This window comes from Lactuca virosa, chromosome 9, assembly GCF_052849685.1.
Source record: "Lactuca virosa cultivar CGN04683 chromosome 9, Lactuca_virosa_CGN04683_v6, whole genome shotgun sequence".
In the NCBI taxonomy this organism is placed as follows: domain Eukaryota; kingdom Viridiplantae; phylum Streptophyta; class Magnoliopsida; order Asterales; family Asteraceae; genus Lactuca; species Lactuca virosa.
The window spans coordinates 145,386,874-145,404,954 of NC_136434.1; the positions used below are offsets into that span (position 1 = coordinate 145,386,874).

The 18,081-nt window shown below is 34.8% G+C and overlaps 6 non-coding genes and 1 pseudogene across 6 annotated transcripts; all 7 read right to left on the reverse strand.

Annotated features, from left to right (window-relative positions):
* Positions 1-1,137: 1,137 nt before the first annotated feature.
* On the reverse strand, positions 1,138-1,246 carry LOC145141528 (U5 spliceosomal RNA; annotated as a pseudogene).
* Positions 1,247-1,362: 116 nt separating this feature from the next.
* Positions 1,363-1,480, reverse strand: LOC145141530 (U5 spliceosomal RNA). The gene has a single exon (XR_013722726.1). It is a non-coding gene; the product is annotated as a U5 spliceosomal RNA (small nuclear RNA).
* Positions 1,481-1,945: 465 nt separating this feature from the next.
* Positions 1,946-2,064, reverse strand: LOC145141529 (U5 spliceosomal RNA). The gene has a single exon (XR_013722725.1). It is a non-coding gene; the product is annotated as a U5 spliceosomal RNA (small nuclear RNA).
* A 363-nt stretch (positions 2,065-2,427) lies between these two features.
* TRNAE-UUC (transfer RNA glutamic acid (anticodon UUC)) lies at positions 2,428-2,499 on the reverse strand. The gene has a single exon. It is a non-coding gene; the product is annotated as a tRNA-Glu (tRNA).
* A 9,289-nt stretch (positions 2,500-11,788) lies between these two features.
* On the reverse strand, positions 11,789-11,905 carry LOC145141539 (U5 spliceosomal RNA). Its single transcript, XR_013722734.1, has one exon. It is a non-coding gene; the product is annotated as a U5 spliceosomal RNA (small nuclear RNA).
* Positions 11,906-13,770: 1,865 nt separating this feature from the next.
* On the reverse strand, positions 13,771-13,887 carry LOC145141531 (U5 spliceosomal RNA). Its single transcript, XR_013722728.1, has one exon. It is a non-coding gene; the product is annotated as a U5 spliceosomal RNA (small nuclear RNA).
* A 1,354-nt stretch (positions 13,888-15,241) lies between these two features.
* Positions 15,242-15,360, reverse strand: LOC145141523 (U5 spliceosomal RNA). Its single transcript, XR_013722721.1, has one exon. It is a non-coding gene; the product is annotated as a U5 spliceosomal RNA (small nuclear RNA).
* Between the last annotated feature and the right edge of the window lie 2,721 nt (positions 15,361-18,081).

The window sequence follows — 18,081 nt, forward strand, 5'->3', positions numbered from 1 at the left end:
AAATCGATACCTGAGAATCGGGGCGTTACAAGGTATTAGCAATTGTGTTTGATGTCCACAAATGAGTCAACATTTTACTATCAAGACTGATCAAGCAAAGCCTCAAGTGGTTGCTACAACAAAATTGTGGTATTTAATCTTATGATCATATTATCTAACAAGTCTTTGTGATTGTTACTTTAATTAGTAGGCAAATTTTCAAAAATTAGTGACAATAAAGTAGAGGAATCATGTAGATTTTAATGAATAAAGTTAGTACATTGTGACGACTATGGTGACATAGAAATTTTATTAATTGGGTTTTGGCTTCACAACCCAATTGTAGCTGTTATGTAATTCTTTGTTGTTTCGTTTTCTTTTTCCCGTCTAGATTCTTGTTAGCTGGTTGCTAATAAAATTTATACCGTTAAAAAAAAAGTACAAATCTACAGATCGGCGGCTTTAGAGTACATATTGTGGTGTCTAATCGTTTATGGAATGATTTTTGGGCAGAGATTAAGGTGGCGAAAAAATCTAGATGGAGATGAAGGTGGTGGTGGCGGACAGTGTTGGTAGTAGGTGGTGATGGTGGAAGATGCATGGTATAGGGGGTATAATAGTCTTTTCATGTTGATACGGTCCAAAATCACTAAAAAGATCAAAAATTGGACAACCGATTCAACAACAAACTTTTTTGGACCAAAACCACATATTTTTCTTAATCACATGACACCATCCATTTTTGCAATTGTCTTTTATAAATGAAAATCTAGTTTCTCCGTAATCTCTGTTGGTTATTTCTTTTTTAATAAAGTTTATGGACAATGTAGTATTTAAGCTTGTGAACATGTTAGTCAAATGTTTAAAATATTTCTTAATACTAGTAACACAAAGAAATCATGTAGATCTTGACTGATAGAATGGATAATTTGTAATGACTATGGTGACGAAATGAGTAACTTAAGCTTTTCAGTATTGGGGATAAACATTTTAATGGAAATTGTTAATATGAAAACATTAACTTGTCTAATAATTCTAAGCCAGTTTTTGCAATCAAGTATTGAAAAATAATTTAATAATTAGCAACTAAACAAATGTCTTTCACTATCAAGCATTTGGATAATAGTTTAAAAACTGCTAATTGCTAGAGGCATTCCAAAAAGGTACACCTCTCCAAAAATTGGCGTATGCCACATAATGTGAAGAACACACGGTATTCTTTAGTAAAAGGCGAAAGAATAGTTCGCTTTGTGCTCATCACATGGCTGCATGGTTTCAAAAGGATGGTGAAGGGCCTTCTTTATAGAGCTTGGTTTCAAAATGATTTTACAGCTTTGTTTCACTACCAAGAATTTTGACAACATAAAACTAACAATTGCTAGAGGCATCCCAAAAAGAGACACCTCTCCAAAAATAGGCGTATGCCACTTGTTGTGAAGAACACACGGTATTCTTTAGTAAAAGGCGAAAGAATAGTTCGCTTTGTGCTCATCACATGGCTGCTTGAATTCATAACCTGATGGAGGGTCTTATTTATACATGTATTTTTAACTCTACATTTCCATTCACCTTGCGATGTGGGAATGCAATTGAACCTCTTTGACTCTACTTTATACACCTATTTAAACTACAGTCTTCATACTTTCATTACTTTAAATGCTTGAAAATACTTACTTGGACACAAAGAAACCATATAAATAAATCGTGTTCACTTCATTAAAGCAATTGTTGGCATCTTTTTAAATCTTAGCTTTCTTCCTTTAGATATTGGTCTAATCCAGAACAAAATATGATGCAAGGGCTTATAAAATTAGGTGTGGTGTCAAGTGTTTACAAGACTGTCAAATTGAGAGGACTTGGCCAAAAAATTGAAACAAAAATAGTTTCAAACTTTTTCATTGCAAAAGTTAAATAGTTCTCAAAACTTTGAAAAACAACTAATAAATCAGAACTGTTAATTGCTAGAAGCATCCCAACAAAGGAATACCTCTCCAAAAATAGGCGTATGCCACTTAATGTAACAAGCACACGGTATTCTTTAGTAAAAGGCGAAAGAATAGTTCGCAATGTGGTTATTACATGGCTGCGTGATTATATTAGTTTACTGCAGGGTCTTTTTTATAGAGCTTATTTAAGTAGTAGATTTCTATTCAAGTAGCCATGTGGGAATGCAACTTGACAGTTTTTTCTTCTCCATGCATGCCCTGAATAAAATATTCCCCCCAAACTCCAGTTTTTAAACTAACAGAAGTAAAAACCGATGAGAATGTGTCTATTAAAACTCCGTTTTTATACTGCAAAGGTTTTGATTTGATGATAGAAAAAAAAGAAAAACTATTTCTAAATATGAATTAAATTGATGTTTTTTATACATTTGGGATTGGATTATTAATACTTCTATCAACGAATAAAATGGATTATGCTGTAATAAATGAATTGCAAAAAAAGTTCCATTGCCGGGAATCGAACCCGGGTCTCCTGGGTGAAAGCCAGATATCCTAACCGCTGGACGACAATGGATTTATGTTCAGATTACGTTTTTTAATTACTTGTTTTGAAACGGGGCCAACAGAAGACTGTGAAGCTGTTTGCTTTACATACACTGACGTGTTCTTCATACATTTGCATATATGTTTGGATATGTTTGGAAAGAGATAATGACTTGATAGGGTAAGATATTTTTTGAAATGTACACATTTAGTCCTTATTTTTTTTTTTTTGTAAAATAAACCCTTATACTTTATTTTTTGTAACAATGCAATCCTTGTGACCGGCTATACCCGGTATACCGGTTATATACGAATTTTCTTTTAGGGAAAATGACTTGACAGGGTAAGATACTTTTTGAATTGTACACATTTAGTCCTTATTTTTTTTTGTAAAATAAACCCTTATACTTTATTAATATGTACACATTAGGTCCTTTTCACCGGATTCTACAGGTTTTGCTGATGTGGAAGCACAAGTGGCACTAAATAGCAATTAATTAGCTTAGTCACCGGAGGTGGGTGATCCTCCAGCAACAAGAAAAGGGCGGCGACCCTTCTCTTTCTCGTCTCTCTTCCTTCCGGTCGAACAGCAACAGCCAAACACCCTTTACCTGTTGTGTTTCTCCGATCTGTCTCTCTTTGCCTCCATCTTTGAGATATGTTGCCAGAAAAAGAAGAAAGAATCGACGAGGGGGCTACCAGAGCAGCTCCTCGCCGCCAACTACCGTCTCTACTTCCTCCTGCCTCCCCATTCGACCTTGTTGTTTTTGCCATCATTCCTCCTTGCTACCAGTGATGTGTAGGAACACACAAAAGAGTCGTCGGAGATCGGGGTTCTCCCTCTTTTTCATGATGAATAAAAGTTGGAAAAATCTCGTTGTGGATATGTGGATGCCACCTGGGTATTTCATTTCAACAAAATAAAAGAAAGGGAAAATGACTTGATAGGGTAAGATACTTTTTGAAATGTACACATTTAGTCCTTATTCTTTTTTTTTTGTAAAATAAACCCTTCCACGTCAGCAAAACCTGTAGAATCCGGTGAAAAGGACCTAATGTGTACATATTAATAAAGTATAAGGGTTTATTTTACAAAAAAAAGAATAAGGACTAAATTTGTACATTTCAAAAAGTATCTTACTCTATCAAGTCATTATCCCTTTTGGAAACTACCTTTTTACTCTTTTTATGACCACAACCAATCTATTAGTGTTTCAGGTTGGATGGAGTTTGAAGAATAGACATTTCTAGCATCTTGTTGTTTGGTAGCTAGGACTTAGGAGACGCGTGCATGTAATCTTAGAAGCTATACTTTTGAATTATCCATTTTTTAGTTTTTATTTAGGATTAAGGTCATACAATGACAACATTAATTTTTTCCATTTGTCCTACCTCGGTTACCAATTCTCACTGCTGGAAAAAGGTAATTATTCCTCCAAAAAAATTCCCGAGAAAATATATTTCCTATAAATATATTTCCGAGAAAATAAATTACGCGGAAAAGCACACGAAAATATATTTTCCAAGGAAAAGCTTTCCGAGGAATTTTCCAAGTCATTTCCGAGAAAATATATTTGTAGGAAATATTGAGGACTTTCCTATAAATAAATTACGCTACATTTCCGAGGGAAACGGGTTTCTCGGAATTTCCAATTTCGAGGAAATTTATTTCCATGGGATTTCCGAAAGAATTTTTTCCTATGGATTTCCGAGGGAATCTCTATAATGACAGTTTTTATGGCGTTTTTGTCACATATTTGTGACAAATTTTCTTAGTGTTTTCCTAGGGATTTCCGAGAAAATGTGCACCAGTAAAAAAATCCGAAAAGCACAAAAAAATCCATATTTTCTATCCAAAATGCAGAAAAAAATATATAAAAATATAGATAAATAAATACATTTCACAAAGACAAACATAAATTTAAATGTATTCATTTTCAAACAAGTTTAAGCGAACATCTAAAATCAAAAATATAATTTAAAATATCAAAGAAATGTATTAGACTTTTCAACAATAACTAACTACCACTTGGTGGAGTGTTATTATGGAGTTGTCTCATGATTTCAGCCATTTGAGCTTCCAACTGTGCATATCGTTCGGCTTGGGTTTGCATTTAGGTTTGTCTTTCTTCCAACTCCCGAACCTAAAAACATGTTAAAACAAACATACATAATTTTAGTTTTTTGAAAGGCATCAAATAACATTAAAATAAAGCTAGCAGGAAGCTAACATAAAACAAAAGAGTTCAAACAAAACTAAACGTAGAAACAAGAAGCTAAACAAACAAAACTTAGACTAAAACAAATAATGCAACAAGCAAGACGAACACAACAAAAACAATCCCCCAAAAAACAAGATAACACCTAAAGTACCAAAAAATCGACAACACTAGAAGTACCAAAAAATCGACAACACCACTAAAACCAAACAACAAAATGACAAAAACCGACAAACAGATATCAACAACAACACTATCATCAAATAGGCATAGGAACTTCTGAGGGATTTCCGAGGAAATGCCTAAAATAAATGTTTTCCTCGAAAATGCATAGGAACTTCCGAGGGATTTCCGAAAAACTGTCAATTTTTCGACCTTTCTAGGAATGTCCTAGGAAATGCGTAGGAATTTCCAAGGAAAACTATTTTACATGATTTCTAGAAAATCCCTCAAAACGTGTAGAAATAAACACAATAAATATAAAGGTTTTCTTGCATATGTCTTTGTCTATGTTTTGTTATTCAACTTTTTCATCTAGTAAATAAAGGAGTAACTAGTTTACATATATTACGATTTAATAAGTTAGCCTTTCCTTACGGAAAGTTGGTTATTTAACTAGTACGGAACATGATAAGAACACATTGTATTTCCTTTGTCATGCATTCGGTTGGAAAGATGTCAATGTAAGAAAATATGCATTTTTTATCCCACCAAAAAAAGCTAGAACAAGATAAGACACACTTGCTCTTGATATTTTGTCTATGCAAAAGACGTGAATGCCCCATTATTATTATAAAAATAGTTTTCCCTAGTATACCCCGTTAAATTTCAAACTCTTTCATGACCTCTTAGATGTCAAACAAGTATCAAATGACTTGTAGTGTTTATAGTCACCGAGACTATCAAACTTCATAGTTAGCCAAAAGATCTATATAACACAAATGATTTCATTTTTTGCGTTCATAGTTAATAATTCTAAGCCATGTTTCACAATCAAACATTTGGAAAACAAATAAATATTTATCAATTCGACAATAGCAACTTAAAACTTTTAGTTGTTAGAAGCATTCCAAAGGGGAACACCTCTCCAAAAATAGGTATATACCCCTTGTTGCAACAAGCACATGATCTTTCAATCTCTACATTTCCAATTTTTGTGTTGTGGGAATGTAGCAGTACTTCTTTCTTCTCCATACTTGTGATGAAAATTGGTGTTTTTAGTTATGTGCAAATGGTGTCCTCTTTTAAAATTTCAAATTGATTTTTGTTTTGATGGTTGCACATTTTCACCTTAGTGCATCATATGAAAATTGCAAAATCTTATTATGTCCCATGTGATGCAAGTGTGGAAGTGGATTTATTTATAACGATATACGACCTTTATAAGAATTTATTTAAGTTGAACAACCTTTGAGTTGTTCTATACATGTAAAAGATCAACCCACTTACCCACATATTCCTCCACCCTTATTTTGTATGCTAGTGTTTTAAAGTTTTGCATGATTTTTCCATTAAATGAAGAAAATTTCAATTTCCACAATCACACAATATGTCACATTAGAGTCAAGGAATATAGTATTGGGAGAATGACATTGTAGAACATTAATGTATTGTTTTCGTCCCGATTTGGTCATTAATGTATTTTTACACAACAGGTCATCTATGTATGAATTCACTTGTCAATTACACCATTTTGAGAAATGTGAAGCGGTCATTCGATTTTGTTGCTAACATGGATTTGATAATATTAAATATATGTTTTTTAACGCCACATAAGTAAATCCACATCATTTTAAAAAGGTGAGTGTAACACCCATAAAATTCAAGACAATTTAAAACATTTTATTTCATTTCAAAACCATTAAGTTCATACATCTTGTTTTCAAAATAGTTTAAACATCAGAGTATCCCCAGAACCATATCACATAAATCATAAAACATGAGGAGCGGTACGATCACGCCTTCGCCTTGCCACGATCTCCTGAATTACCTGAAACAATAAATTGCAATTGTAAGCCCGAAAGCTTAGTGAGTTCCCCCAAAGTACCCATACACACATAAACATACATACATCAAAGAACAACATGTTATGGGTCCAATCAACCTTCCGGTTGGAATACCCCTGGCCCTCAACCTTCGGGTTGGAATGCCAACATACTACGAGCCCAATCATCCTACCGGGATGCAATACTCTCGGCCAACAACCATCGGGTTGGAATGCCCATACACCTATACATACTACTACAGCTACTATGGGTCCAATCATCTAGCAAGATGGAATACCTCAGGCCCCTCAACCATCGGGTTGGAATGCCAATCTACCATGAGTCCAATCATCCTACCTGGATGGAATACTCCTGGCCCACAACCATCGGGTTGGAATGCCCCACCTCCTATCATACAATAACAACTACCATGGGTCCAATCATCTCGCAAGATGGAATACCCCAGGCCCCTCAACCATCGGGTTGGAATGCCAACCTATACTAGCAACATGTATACATAACAAGCAACCACATAACATTCTACGAAAATCAACATACTAGGGCCCTATCATCCTACCGGGATGGAATACCCTCTGCTACGGCTCAACATGCATATACCACGGGTAACCTCTTACCAGCATACATAAGGCAAGACCAACTACAGGTCTATACTCATAACCACTACCCAACTACCAGGGTGCTGATCCAACAAAACTAGCCATCACTTAGCTATCCTATCCTCTAGGATACTAAGCTAACAAAGCATATCCCCCTATCATTATCCTATCTACCAGGATACTAGCAAGCATATCATCACAAAACATAACAAGCTCAAAACAACAATTCAAAGGGCCGGCCTTGGTGCCTTAGACCCTTGAGTACAGTGAGGATAACTCACCTGAAAAGAAGAACCGAACCACGAAAGCACAAACCCGAAGCATTGTCCCAACTCCAACACCTATAGCCATCAATGGACCATTGACATGAATAACCAATTACCATAACACCCATGAAGGTCAAAGTCAAAGTCCAGGCCAAAGTCAAACTTCATGACTGACTCTACTCGCCGAGTCAACCCGTTGACTCGTCGAGTCCTTATACTCTGAAAACTCTTAGAACACGACTCAACTCGCCGAGTCACCCCAAGACTCGTCGAGTCCAACGATCTCCGAGTCGCATCCTGCTCAACTCACCGAGTCACCTCCCGACTCACTGCTTCGAGGTTTAACCAAAAGAGATTGGGGTTCTGCAACCAGACTCGCTGAGTCCAAGGCAATCTTCAACAGACTCGCCGAGTTGTTCTTCCAACTCGCCGAGTTCATGCACATGTTCATACAACTCGTCGAGTACACCCATGTGACTCGCTGAGTCTCTCCAGTTCTCAATCCATACAATGGCTTTTCGAACCATGCAGGGGTTCCAATCCATAGATCCACTCTTCTACAGTCTAACCCTCACATAAAGTGGCAAACTTAACATGAAACCAAGGAGATATAGGCCCAAAACACTCTAGGGCTAGGGTTAAGGACTAGGGGGCTTCACCAACAACTCTTAGACAGGAGCTTTATGACATTTTGGACCATCACAAGCCTAGATCCGAGGTAGCAACCTCAGATCTAAGCCTCTAACTCGAAATAGCTCTCAATCATACCAAAAATGCCCCAAATCTCAAATGATAAAAGATCTAGATGCAAAAGAGCCCAAGCAACAGATTATTACCTCCAATATAAGCTAAAACTGAAGTAGATCCCGGATCTACACCACTCCTTTGCAGCAAGCCTCTTGATCTTCAAGCCCCTTTCCAAGATTTCCTCCTCCAAAGCTCTATTCTCTCTATTAATGGAGGCTCACTCGATTTTAGGGTTTCTGGATCTCAAAAGGGTAGTAAAGAGGCTAAGGGTGGGTTATAATGTTCTTTATATAGGGCACAACCCCCGGGATTAGGGTTTTCTCTCTACAACACCAACTCGTCGAGTCCAAGCCGCCGACTCGGCGAGTTGGCCACTTAAACCGCGACAGAATCCCGCTCCGACTCGGCGAGTAAGCAGACCTACTCGTCGAGTCCCTTCTTTTATTTACACTTTTGTCCCTTCATTGAACTTCTGAAATTTCGGGATGTTACATATCAATATAGCTTCTTCCACCGATTCGTTCCATAAACAAAAAAGTAGACAAAAAAAAACTAGGGTTTTTTGAAGTGTAAAAGCATCAAAGTAGTGGACATGAAATCTGAATGTTGATGGAGTTTATTCGGAAAATTGGAGCTCAACCATAATGGGGCATGTGTTTGACATCCCTTCTCTTATGTTAGTGGTTTCACCATTACCATTGACGATAATGATTTTGTTGGTATGGATTTCTAAGTGTGCGATTTGGCTTGAACGTTTCATGCAAGAAGAATGCAAGAAACTTTACTACTCCAAGCTAGACAAAACATTGTTGGATGAGATTCTCCCTATTGCAAATGATTTATACAATGCAAGTTTCATTATTTTCTTCTTACAGAACATATGGTAAACTTTCCCTATATATGGACGATATCGGTTCTAGAATAGAGGAGTGGTTTGTTGATGAAGTCAATGAAGAGGATGAACATGATTCATGCATCATGGGTGGGGAAAATAAGCAAGAGGTAGCTAACATGATAGAAATTGATGTTATTTATACCGAGGAAACAACAATTACGAACAAAACATGAAATCATAAGATTCTAAGTAGATTGTCTGCTCGTGAGGGAGAGGACTTCAACATCAACGATGATGAAGCTAATACGAGTGAAAGTGAGACCAATATGCACAAGTGTATCCTATTTTTAATGAATCCTTACATTGTAAAAAGCAAAAGCTTGTACTTGTATGAGGTTTAAGGACCTAGGACAAGTGAAAACGATGTTGTGCAACTATGTTGTGGCCAATAGGTACCAACTTTGTTTTCAAAAGAATGATAGGAAACTACTGTTGGTTTTGTGTTGTAAAGGTACTTACACATTCATGTTATGGGCATCCTGGATGGGTGTTGAAGATACCTTCTAGATAAAGTATTTTAAGAGTGCACACATGTTTGCAAGAAACTTTAAGTAAGGGTCACTTGTTACATATGCATAGATAAGGAGTCAATATACAAACCAAATTTTACATAAGCATAAGATGAGTGTAAGGAAACTTAGAGCATAAGTTATAAAGAAGTTTGGTATTCAAGTAACTCTTGTGTGACAACAAAGGAGACATGAACGAATATTAGGGTTTAATATTAATATATAAGGGTTTGTCCAAATGAAAAGGTAGGGTTTTTACAAATAAAATTCACAATTTTATGCATAAATCTTTACATTATAGTTAATGGAACCAAAACTAAAACCTCAACACAGAGGCGACATCTAGGGTTATCCAAATTCCAAGAGGTGCATTCCTTGGAAAAAAGTCACAAAAGCACTTCTTAATGTCTATGTTTGTGGTTACAGCTCGTAGTTGATGTTTAGAGGAAGACGAAGATGAAGACATTGAGCTAACTATTTAGGGTTTTTGTTTGCTCAAAAAAGGGGAATAATAAATGAGAAGGGTTACCAGATGGAGTATAAGGTTGTAATATGGAAACACATCCTTGAGGATGTGTCTAACACGTGGTCTATCCATTATAAGTCATCCATGTAACCTTATGTAACCAGTAAACCAATAATTGGGGCTCAATACCCTATTTAACACTTACAAAACAAGTTACGTGATCTACTGTGCAAAAAAAATATGAGGACCTAAGTAGGACGAAAGCAATACATCAATGTGCTACAATGTCATTTCCCTTGCGGTTTTAGAGTAAATTACATCTTTGGTCCTTGAGTATAGTTGTTTTTCTCGATTTTGGTCCTAAAAGGTTTTATCTTGTAATTTTGGTCCTAATATGAGGTTTTTCTAATTTTGGCCTTATCTTGGAAAAGGTTTTATCTTGTAATTTTGGGATAAAAATTGCAAAGTTAATATATACTCATTGACCAAAAACAGTACTTTTACTTGAAAGAGACCACCAACATTACATGGAACTTAACCAAAATTGAAAAGAAAAACTTTTTTAAACCAAAAACATAATTTACAACACCATTCCAGGTGACTGAGCTTTCATTCCCACACTATTGTGGGATGTCTCTAAGTTCAAAGGTTTGCTTTATATAACTTTTTTTTTTGAAATGCCAAACAAGTAGATGAGCCCCTCCAAAGTAGCCTATTAAAGCCTACAGGCTTTGCTTGGCTGCCCTCAGGCCTAAAGGCATGCATGATTCGGGATTTTTTTCTTTATCATTTGTTTAAGTGTCCTTGTAATTGTTTTACTCGTATATCATCCTACGTTCATTTCATCATGAAATGGAAAGAAATGAGAGTACGGTGCTCTAAATAACATATTCAAATATATTGCTATTTTTTTGCATTTATAACAAACTCAGACACTTTCCTGCAGTTTAAACATTCAGTACCTAGAACCAAGATCAACATCTATAAAAATATATTGCTATTTCTTCCTTATATATATAAACACATAAAATCAATATAAATAATTAGTTTAGGTTGGATTAGAAGCCAAAACTAGCAATGAAGTTTTGTTGATTTGTTCATTATAACATCTCACTTTCAATTGCTCCTAATACGATTCAAATCTTCATGTTAAAAAATTTCAAAGTTTTTTAAAAAGTATAAAAGCCCTCTATGGCTCTATCTGGCCGACTCGGATATAAACCCGGGCAGACTGCAAGAACCCCGATATAGCCTGGTTGAGGCTTGGGAACACCCCCAAAAATAGCATGTTTGAGGCTCACTGGCCTACCCCGCTTGACCCGTTAATTGGTTAAAGCCTGGGTTGGCCGGCCCGACTGTATCTCTAACCATAAGTTTTAATGGATTGTGGTGTTTGCTGTCGAACTTCAAGTTCTACTCATCATTAGCCAAAAAATCAATAAAGCACGAATGTTTATAGCTTAATGAAATTGGTTTCTATTTTTGTATTTCATAATTTAATACTATTAGCTAGGCTTTTAATCAAGCAATTGGAGGAACAACCTTATAATTATATACTTCACAGCTGAATATCACTATCAACAATTTGTAAATTTTAGAACTACTAATTGCTGGAGGTATTCCATAAAAGAACACCTCTACAAAAATAGGCATATGTCATTTGGTTTGACGAACACACGGTATTCTTTTGTAAAAGGCGAAAGAATAGTTGGCTTTGTGCTCATCACATGGCCGCATGATTTCAAAAGGATGGTGAAGGGCTTTCTTTATACGGTTTGTAAAAGTTGTAGATTTCCATTCAACTAGCAATGTGGGAATGTAGCAATACTTCTTTATTTTGAATTATTATATTATGACGAGTTACTAGTAAATTAAAGTTGGTGTTTTAGTTAGGAACAAATAGTATCCTAATTACTAGTAATTCAGTTTTTTGAAACTTAATTTTAGTTTTAATAGTACCACCTCAAAGCAACAAACTGAAAATTTCATATTTTTACCAGATAAGTGAAACTTGTTTGTCATAGACTCTCTTAAATTTATATCATCATATTTTTATTTTCTTTCATTGATGGGACTTATATATCTTATGGCTACGAACTTGTGCAAACTTCTTTGATTAAATTTGATTTATGGTCCTCCAGATACTATGACAATGAAATCGACGTTGCACAAACACGCATCTTTATCGGTTAAACAAATGAAGCATTTGTAATTTATGACATTAAATCTAGTGGCTTTCAAATACAAAATTAATCAATGTTACTAATCATTTACAAATATTTCTAATATTTGGTTGTTGAAATACAACACCTTTATGAAATAGCCTTTGTTGTGCCTGCAACTTTCATTTCCAAACCAACTTTCAAAGATTTGCAATAAATTCCCAATCTTTTTATATAAAAACTGTTTCATGACCCATAAAATGTCTAAGGTGGAGTTTATTTTTTACTTAATGAACTTAATGGAAACAAGACTTAATCCAGATAGATATATAGGAGCACTTCTTTTTAACTTAATGCATACAACATGTTTTAATAGGTTAAGAGGAGTCGCGGAGGTAAGGTGTACTTAACCTTTGGAATATAAGTGTAACTTCTTACGGTTGGATTTTAGTATGATCACATAAATTGTTCAAACTTGGGTAATATTCTTTTGGACTTATCAAATAATATGTTAATTTTTATTATATAAATCGTGTTCGGTTTATGTAGTCGGTTTGTTTAATCTATGACGAATATCTAGAATTAGTTTTATTCTTTGAAGTTATTTTAATAGATGTTCATTTTAAGTTGTTAATCATGTTATTATTTATATTTTTTATTTACAATTATTTTTTAATGTGGTCATTTACAATTTTTAAATAAACAATCATTTGTTATTTATCACTTCTAAACAATCAATATGAAGATTGTGTCATTGCAAATGTTGCTTCGGATAACATTCTTCAAATTTGATAGATTGTTGAAAACATCTACCATGATAAGATGATTGCGTTGATAATGAATGAAGACCAACCCAATCCTCATACAAAGACAACAAATATAAGTAGGCAATGTTTTTTTTTTTTTTTCCATTTCTTAATACTTAACCTTTTCATCTTGTAAATAAAGGAGTAACTGGGTTACATATATCGATAAGCTTAATTTTTTTTTTTTGTAGTATAGTTAATATTATCTTACAACCGGTTGGTTAGGTAGTAATGGACATGATAGAACATGTTGTATTGTTTTTGGCATACACTGGCCGGACACACGTCAATGATACAAAAGATGCAATTTTTCACACACACAAAAAAAAATGGAACAGTATGGGGAAAGACTTGCTCTCGATCTCTTGCCTACACAAAAGACATGAATGCCCTCATTCCCATAACTGAAAATAGCTTTTATGGCTCATTAGATGTCAAACAAGTATGTTAACCATTTCCAAGACAGTATCAAACTTCATCTTTAGCCAAAGGATCAGTATAAACACAAATGCTTTCATATTTTTGTAGTTCATAATTGATTTTTCTGCAGCAGGTTTCCCAATCAAGCATTTGGAAAAAAATTAAATTTACCAATTGCACAATAGAAGCTTAAGACTATGAATAGTTAGAAGAATCCCAAAAGGGACACCTCTCCAAAAATAGGCATATGCCACTTGATGTGACGAACACACGATATTCTTTAGTAAAAGGCGAAAGAATAGTTCGCTTTGTGCTCATCACATGGCTTGCATGATTTCATAACCTGTTGGAGGGCCTTATTTATACATTTATTTCTAAATCTACATTTCCGTTTACCTTGCGATGTGGGAATGCAATTGAACCTTCTTGACTCCACTACTATAATTTGATTTGTTTCATTTAATTCATTGTTTACCTGCTAAAATTGGTCCAAAATAGCACAATGTGATACACCTTATGTTGACAAGAAACTAGTGTAAACATCTGTAATCTGCTAATCGATTTTAGTAGGTAAGTAATAGCTTAAATGAAAAAAAAAATCATTTTATCAATAGTTTTTATACAAAAAAAAATCGTAATGACTTTTCAGATAAAAATACTAACAGCTGTTTTGAAAGCTTATGCACTATGCCTTCTAGATCCTCCAAAAGGCCCATTCTCCAGAGTCCAGCTCCAATTCCAGATTTTGTTCGTTGTACTACAAATTAATGGTATGATAGCCGCTTGAATTTTGGCCTTTTTAGTTCTTTTCTTTTTCTTTTTGTATAGCTTATTTTCGTTGTAAATGTGAATTCTTTTAATGCTTTTGGATATCTTTTTTACATTTGGAATTTGGGTTTGAAGTACTATTACTTCTATCTCTGGATAAATACGAAAAAGTTCAATTGCAGGAATCGAACCCGGGTCTCCTGGGTGAAAATCAGATATCCTAACCGCTGGATGACAATGGATTTATGTTTTAGTGTTGGCATTTTATTACGGCCTTATGGGCTCAACCAACAAGACTGTGAAGCTGTTTGATTATCTAAAACCGATAACTGCTCTTCATACGTTTACCTATTTGTTTACCCTTTTTCTTACACCAACTAATCAATTGGTGTTTTCAGGTTAGATGGAGTCCCAAGAATAGACATTCTTAGCATCTTGTTGTTTGGTAGGAGACTCATGCATGTAATCTTAGCATCTATGCTCTTGAATTATCCATTTTTTTAGTTTTTATTCAGGATTAATGTCATACAATGACAGCATTTTCTCCATTTGTCCTACCTTGGTTATAAATTCCTTTTCATATGTGATAAGTCAAGTCATCTTGTACTTACAAAAAACGTTCCACTTAGTCATTATAATACTGCTTTTGACATGCATCGGGTGTGATAGATGTCAAAGATACAAAAGATGCAAATGTTGGTTTTATCGATGTCAAAAAAGCATCAATTGGTTAATTTGTAGTGTTTACTGTTTACCGTTTCCGAGACTTCATATTTTCCCAATTATTAGATCTAAGCAAGGTTTCACAATCAAGCATTTAAAAAAAAATTCTAACATTTTACTACTAAACATCTGTATTTCACAATCAAGCATCAGAACAATAGCTTAAAAAGCTAAAACTAAGAGTTTTTAGAGGCTTCCTAAAAAAGGACACCTCTCCAAAAATAAGTGTATGCCACTTAATGTAACAAGCACACGGTATTCTTTAGTAAAAGGCGAAAGAATAGTTCGCTATGTGCTTATTACATGGTTTAGTGATTATATTAGGCTGCTGTAGGGTGTTACTTATAGAGCTTATTTAAATTGTAGATTTCTATTCTAGTAGCGATGTGGTAATGCAATTTGACACTTTACATGCATACTCTTAGTAAAACATTCCCCTCAAACTCCCGTTTTCAAACTAACGGAAGTAAAAACAGATGATGAATGTGTTTGTTTTATTGATGTTTTGGAATTCAGATACATTTGGAATTCGAACCCCGGTCTCCTGGGTGAAAGACACATATCCTAACCGCTGGACGACAATGGATTTATGTTCAGATTACGTTTTTAAATAACTTGTTTTGGTAAAGGGGCAAACAGAAGACTGTGAAGCTGTTTGATTTACAAAAAGTGACGACTACTCTTCATACAATATTTGATGGTCACGAGTAAGAGTCCTTGCATATGTTTTTGGAAATTACATTTTAACTCTTTTTCTGACAACAACCAATCTATTTGTGTTCCAGGCTGGATGGAGTTTGAAGAATAGACATTTCTAGCATCTTGTTGTTGTTTGGTAGCTAGGACTTAGGAGACTCGTACATGTAATCTTAGCAGCTATACTCTTGAATTATCCATTTTCTAGTTTTTATTTAGGATTAAGGTCATAGAATGACAGCATTAATTTTTTCCATTTGTCCTACTTCGGTTATGTACCAATTCTCACTACTAGATAAAGATAGTTATTCCTACGAAAATTTTCCCAGAAAATTCCCGGAAATAGAAGTTTCCTAGGAATTTCATCGTGATCCCCAAGAACACCTCTATTTGGAGGTGTTGTGGACCTATTTTTCCAGCAAGAAAAGAGGGCAACAGAGCTGTTAATTTTTCCATGTCTTTGCTGTCAAAATAAGCTCCAAACACCCACTGTTTTCGCCCCTACCTGTTGCTCTCTCCCTTGTGCGAAACAGCTTCAAAAATAGAAAATTAAGGAGGCAAAGAGGCTGCCGAAACAGCCCCTGCCACCTTTTTGCTGTCGAGAACCACTATAACGGTGGAAACACTTCGTGTTTTCTTACCTTTTCGACCCTAAAACAGTCCCATAATCATCATTTCAGCGGGATGGAGTAGTTCCGGGTCTTCTTCCAAGAGTTGGTGAAGAGTTACGACAAGAAATTTCCGGGAAGTCAAACGAAACCGAACCGAAAATCACGCTCCAAATGTGAGTCTTTATGGCCCCGTTTTTACATTTACACTTATTTGGGGGGAGACACATACCTGAGTATTTTGATATCATATATTAATATGGCTAAAATTTATGTGTTACATGCATGCACAGTAGTGATAGATACAAAACTGTTAGACAATGTTTATTATATACGCTATTTTTTTTCTTACAAATAAAGTTTGTTAAAAAGATGGTGATGAGTAATGGTTATACACAAGAATTTTATAAAATGTTAGACTTATTTACAAGCACTTGTGTAAACAAAAATGTTAGATAAGAGTAATCTAGTGTTATATTAATTGTCGGAATAAATAAATGCATCGTTAAGAACTTGTGTCGAAATCTTGATAGATGAACACTTTTAACTTGTCATAATAGGCATATCTCTATGACTTGTGTATACTAGGGAATTAAGTTTATTATTCACCAAGTATTAATAGTAAAGAACTAAACGAGATGATAAAATAATAATAACAAGAGTATGAGAATAAAGCACAAGTAGTTATTTACTATGGTATGATACGAAATCTTATCGAAAAATAATGTGTATGTATTTTTAAGACTAAAGTTTACTTGCAAACGAAAATAATACGTTTTCAACATTAAGTAAATATTAAGAATACAAAAATATTCGATTTAAGCGACAACTGGTCAACCGACGTAACACCGACACGTATGAAGTACTCAACTACGCTAATCTTTCCTATCGGTTGGTAGATTGAAATTGTTTGAGTGGCTACCGTCTCTTTATTCGAAAGCTAGGTTAAATTTAATATTTAACTAAATGTACTAGCTAAAAATAAAATCATAAATAAATTAAGACTCGCATTGGTGATCATTGGAAGCGACGAATTTTTATTGTCATGTATTTCGCGGATTGTGTATCCCGTGTGTGCTTGTGGGATGAATGTATCGAAAGGGGTGAAGGAGAGAGTTTGTTGATGGTGTGTTTTTCCCTTGTAAGGATCAGATCTTGAAATCGACACCTAGCTCTATAACCGTTAATCCAGGAGGAATCATATACTGTAGGTCTATGTACACGGCATAGATTTATAATAAAGAACTTTGGTGTAGATCTAATTCTTATGGAAAGATTTATACGAATGGTTATTTTCCGTCTGTGGTTGCTAGCTACAACTTCGTCTGACGAGGCAACAAGCGTCAAGTGTTTCTTTCTTCGTTACTATACGACTGCTTTTAAACGTTAGTAACGATCTCGATTCCTCTATGTTTATTTGTATTGTGCCTGTGTGGCTTGTTTATTGTGCCTATGCGGCTTGTGGAGGAGTTACGAATAGTTTCGGTTATGGGCAAATTAATATATTGAAGATTTTTATTCGAAGATGTATAAATATAGATTGAGTCAATTCTCCCAATTTGGGACCGAGAGTGTCGAGTGTTAGGACGTTATATACTTCTCCTTACGACATAACTTTTCGTATCGGACAAGATCCAGAGAATAAAAATCGTCATGAAAATGACTAATATTTATCGTTTAAAAAGTGGTTGAATAGAAAAATATGCTTTATAATTTACCGGTCTTT